Genomic DNA, 5,000 nt, shown 5'->3' with positions numbered 1-5,000 from the left:
GCGCCCACGAACAGTGTGGTATTTGTTTTTATGCAGCCGGCCCTCAGACAGGAGTGGTCCTGGATGTTTCTCCACGGACCGCAATGTGCGTTCGAAATGTCGATGTTCAAATGTGTCCTGCAGTTCACACTATGACGCGCAGTTAACTGCGTTCTTCATCGACCCGCGAGCCAAGTGATCCACCGTCCAGGGTAATAGTTTAACATTTCTGTTTCATGGTATATTTATTATACAACGTTTTTTGTCATCTATAATATCCAATGCGATCGTAACATAACGACTCTCATCTTAACGGATATAAAGATAACAATATTGGGGTGTCCGAGTAAAGACAACCGACGGACCGCGCCGTGTCGTCGATTATATTGGCTAGTGTCATTGTGGCGACAGCTGAACGCAACCGACAGTCCGGCGGACCGATCGCGACGGTCATACTTATACTAGACGGGTTTTTGTTTTTGTTTTGGTTTGGTCTTTAACATAATCGTACAAACATGGGTGCGCATGCGCGTTTACCGCGGCGACCCGTGCAGACGTTACACGTTAATGATCCTTCCGCAGGTTCCCCTACGGAAACCTTGTTACGACTTTTACTTCCTCTAAATGATCAAGTTTGGTCAACTTCCCAGCAACGCCGACGGCCGTGAAGCCACCGCGTGTCGGTCCGAAGACCTCACTAAATCATTCAATCGGTAGTAGCGACGGGCGGTGTGTACAAAGGGCAGGGACGTAATCAACGCGAGCTTATGACTCGCGCTTACTAGGAATTCCTCGTTTATGGGGGATAATTGCAAACCCCAATCCCCAGCACGAAGGAGTTTCAACGGGTTGCCCGGGCCTCTAGGCCAGGGAGAACATGCTGATTCCTTCAGTGTAGCGCGCGTGCGGCCCAGGACATCTAAGGGCATCACAGACCTGTTATTGCTCAATCTCGTGCGCCTCGAAGACGCCGGTCCCTCTAAGAAGAATTTTAATACGCCGCCAGTGAGTTGCGCGACCGAAGCCGCGCACACCTAAATGACGACGCCTATTTAGCAGGCTAGAGTCTCGTTCGTTACCGGAATTAACCAGACAAATCGCTCCACCAACTAAGAACGGCCATGCACCACCACCCACCGAATCAAGAAAGAGCTGTTAATCTGTCAATCCTTCCGGTGTCCGGGCCTGGTGAGATTTCCCGTGTTGAGTCAAATTAAGCCGCAGGCTCCACTCCTGGTGGTGCCCTTCCGTCAATTCCTTTAAGTTTCAGCTTTGCAACCATACTCCCCCCGGAGTCCAAAATCTTTGGTTTCCCGGAAGCTGCCCGCCGAGCCATTGTAGTAACGTCGGCGGATCGCTAGATGACATATTTACGGTTAGAACTAGGGCGGTATCTAATCGCCTTCGAACCTCTAACTTTCGTTCTTGATTGATGAAAACACCTTTGGCAAATGCTTTCGCTGATGTTCGTCTTGCGACGATCCAAGAATTTCACCTCTAACGTCGCAATACGAATGCCCCCAGTTATCCCTATTAATCATTACCTCGGAGTTCTGAAAACCAACAAAATAGAACCGAGATCATATTCTATTATTCCATGCACGAAATATTCAAGCGGCATTTTGAGCCCGCTTTGAGCACTCTAATTTGTTCAAAGTAAAATTGTCGGCCCATCTCGACACTCAACGAAGAGCACCGCGATAGGATTTTGATATTGAACCGGCGTTTTACCGCCGGCTCACCGACGATATGCTCCGCAGACGTGTCAGTATCACCGCGGATGCGGTGCACCGACAGCGCGGCGCACAAATGCAACTACGAGCTTTTTAACCGCAACAATTTTAGTATACGCTATTGGAGCTGGAATTACCGCGGCTGCTGGCACCAGACTTGCCCTCCAATTGTTCCTCGTTAAAATATTTAAAGTGTACTCATTCCGATTACGAGGCCTCGTAAGAGTCCCGTATCGTTATTTTTCGTCACTACCTCCCCGTGCCGGGAGTGGGTAATTTGCGCGCCTGCTGCCTTCCTTGGATGTGGTAGCCGTTTCTCAGGCTCCCTCTCCGGAATCGAACCCTGATTCCCCGTTACCCGTGACAACCATGGTAGTCGCAGAAACTACCATCGAAAGTTGATAAGGCAGACATTTGAAAGATGCGTCGCCGGTACTGGACCATGCGATCGGCAAAAGTTATCCAGATTCATCAAAATTAACGACTTCGGACGCGAGGCCCTCCGTCGATTGGTTTTGATCTAATAAAAGCGCTCGTCCCATCACTGGTCAGAGTTCTGATTGCATGTATTAGCTCTAGAATTACCACAGTTATCCAAGTAACTGAGTAAGATCTAAGGAACCAAAACTGATATATTGAGCCATTCGCGGTATCGCCTTAATACGGCTTGCACTGAGACATGCATGGCTTAATCTTTGAGACAAGCATATAACTACTGGCAGGATCAACCAGGGAGCTATCCACATACTTCACGCCACGTAACGCCCGTAGCTGTTAACTAAGGGGAAACGTAGGCGCGCAGTTAGCGAGCCCCTTCCGTAGCGAGCGAGCCGCCGCGCCGGTTCACGGCGCTGCAGCCCCATCTCACGACGGAAGGTCGAAGCACGTCGCGCGCCATTCTATTAAGAGCGGCGACGCGGTGCCCGACAAAATTTATTCTATGATGTGCTGCGAGACGGGAGAGTTTCGCCCCGCCGTCAGCATTCGACGAGCGGAACTATTAAACCCAGACGCCCACGCAGGACGAGGACACATTTCACGTTGCACCGCCTCCGTTAGGAGGCCCGTGCGACATGGTCCCAAGCATTGAAGGTTCTTTGAACGAGACTTAACACACATTGACGCTCTTGCGAGCTATGATTTTATAACATATTCGAGTACGACACTTTGATCGTCGCCCGGTACTTGAGAGACTTCTTTTATAACACCATTTTTATATTATTTTTAACACCACGCGCATAAAACACAGGGGGCGAAGCCGCACAAACGAACGCAACAGTCTGCGATTGTGAGCGCGCCACGCCGGTCCCGTATTATGAGAGCTGTATTAAAAATATCACATCTGAATGTACAGTTTTTATATTAAACTGCTGCTGGATAAACTTTTAACGACCGTTTGATTTTACATTGAAATGTAATAACGAAATAACGCAGAGGGAATTTCTGACAGTTAACACATTCGACCCGAGAGAGAGCACATCATATCACAATCGATAATAATATACACTCTTTAAAATCTCACACATTAATGCCATAACAATTGCCCAGACGCGATTCCGTCGGTCGACGCCGTTCATCGGGGTACAATATTAATATGATATTAAAAAATAATACCATAAAAATAAATAAATAAATAAATAAAATAAACATAATATAATATAATAAAAAAGAGAACAACCTCTTTTTTTAGAGAAATGCGAAACGTGACAACAATACTAACGCAGAGATACGCGAGAGAGAAGTCTGAACAACGCCACTTTGCGTGGCGCCGCAATCATACTACTCCTTTTAGACTCTGGTATTTCGTCGTCGCCGTCGCCGTCACCTTCGCACCTCCACCCCATATAGTAGTGGCGCGGCGCGACGGGCCTAATGTGTTAGTGAACAAATTAAATTAAACATATTTAAATGGTTTTTTTTTTTTTAATATCCAATTAAAGGAAAAAAGGGACCGCCAGGAACACCTCTTGCACGAGAACGGGCGTGGGCTTGGGCGTGGGCGTGGGCGTGGGCGCGATGCTTGCGGGCGATTGCCGCGTGGTTCAGAGGGGCGGTACATTTGCGCGCCCACGCCCACCCCCTCTACCAATCCAACGCCCATGCCCACGCCCACGCCCACGCCCACTCTCACTATTAAGGCTGGCAGGTGCGTGTGCGTTCGTGCATTGTATATAATACGGACGGCGGTGACAAACAGTTCGTGTATTAATTCACACCCGACCGCCAGAGTCTCATCTCTCCCGTCATGTTCGTGAATCGAAACGCGCCGCACCGCACCGCACCGCCCTGCCTTTGTTTACCTAGAGTGAATGTTATTAGTAATTTTATAATGATGACATTATTAAACTTCCCCTTAGTAATAATAGTCATAAAAAAAAGGCGCAGGCGTGGGCGTGGGCTTGGTTTAGACGGACGGTGCATTAGCGCGCACACGCAAGTGTCGTAATAATCTTAGAAGGGAGACTTCCAGTTCGTGTATCGAATCTTACCGTACCGCGCTGCTACTATGTTTTTTTTTATTTTTAATTTTAATCCTTAAAGAATTCTGTTGTGATAATATTAAAAAAAAATTCCATTTTCCACCGTAAAACAAATTAACAAAAAGGAATATAACGAAATATTTTTCAGTGTATAGTCAGTCAGTTCGTGTATTAAACACCTCGCCAGTGGTACTTACTATATACGGTTTCGACTAGGGAGACTGAACTGCCCCCTGTCCGGTTCGTGGATCGAAACGCGCGGCGTCTACATATATTTGATTTTCAAACAAGGAACAATAAAAATATTCAATATTTATCGATATAGCTAGGCTACCTACACTAAGTAATAATGATATAATATAATGAAACTTCCTCTTAACATCATAAATTATGGGTATATAATTGAAAACGAGTTTAAAATATTGAGTGGCAATCAAATATCATCATATTTTTATATATAAAAAAAAAAAAAGTTTTTTTAACGTTAATTTTTATGCATTTATGTATATATGTATATATGTATATGTATATATATTAATATACTTACGCGCTTCAATCGTTTTATACAATAATGTAAGTAAATAACTACGTACATAATTTACTTAATCACTTTTAATACTACATATTTATATACGTATATAGAGTTTACTTATTCACTTTTGTTACATAAATTATTAACTCACTCACCTTATTTACTTATTATTAGAAAAACGGAACTGAACCTAAGTGCCCGGCCTGCGGCCGGGCACCCGTCCTATTAATGTTCTAACCTAACCTAACCTAACCTACACTAACCTAACATAACCTA

The 5,000-nt window shown here is 45.4% G+C and overlaps 2 non-coding genes across 2 annotated transcripts; both read right to left on the bottom strand.

The window, feature by feature from the left end:
- Positions 1-37: 37 nt before the first annotated feature.
- Positions 38-194, bottom strand: LOC120632449. The gene has a single exon (XR_005659123.1). It is a non-coding gene; the product is annotated as a 5.8S ribosomal RNA (ribosomal RNA).
- Positions 195-544: 350 nt separating this feature from the next.
- On the bottom strand, positions 545-2,447 carry LOC120632388. Its single transcript, XR_005659083.1, has one exon. It is a non-coding gene; the product is annotated as a small subunit ribosomal RNA (ribosomal RNA).
- Between the last annotated feature and the right edge of the window lie 2,553 nt (positions 2,448-5,000).

Source organism: Pararge aegeria, chromosome 19, assembly GCF_905163445.1.
Source record: "Pararge aegeria chromosome 19, ilParAegt1.1, whole genome shotgun sequence".
NCBI lineage: Eukaryota > Metazoa > Arthropoda > Insecta > Lepidoptera > Nymphalidae > Pararge > Pararge aegeria.
Note: the sequence above shows the minus strand (reverse complement) of the source record. Positions and strands in the feature narration are given on the sequence as shown.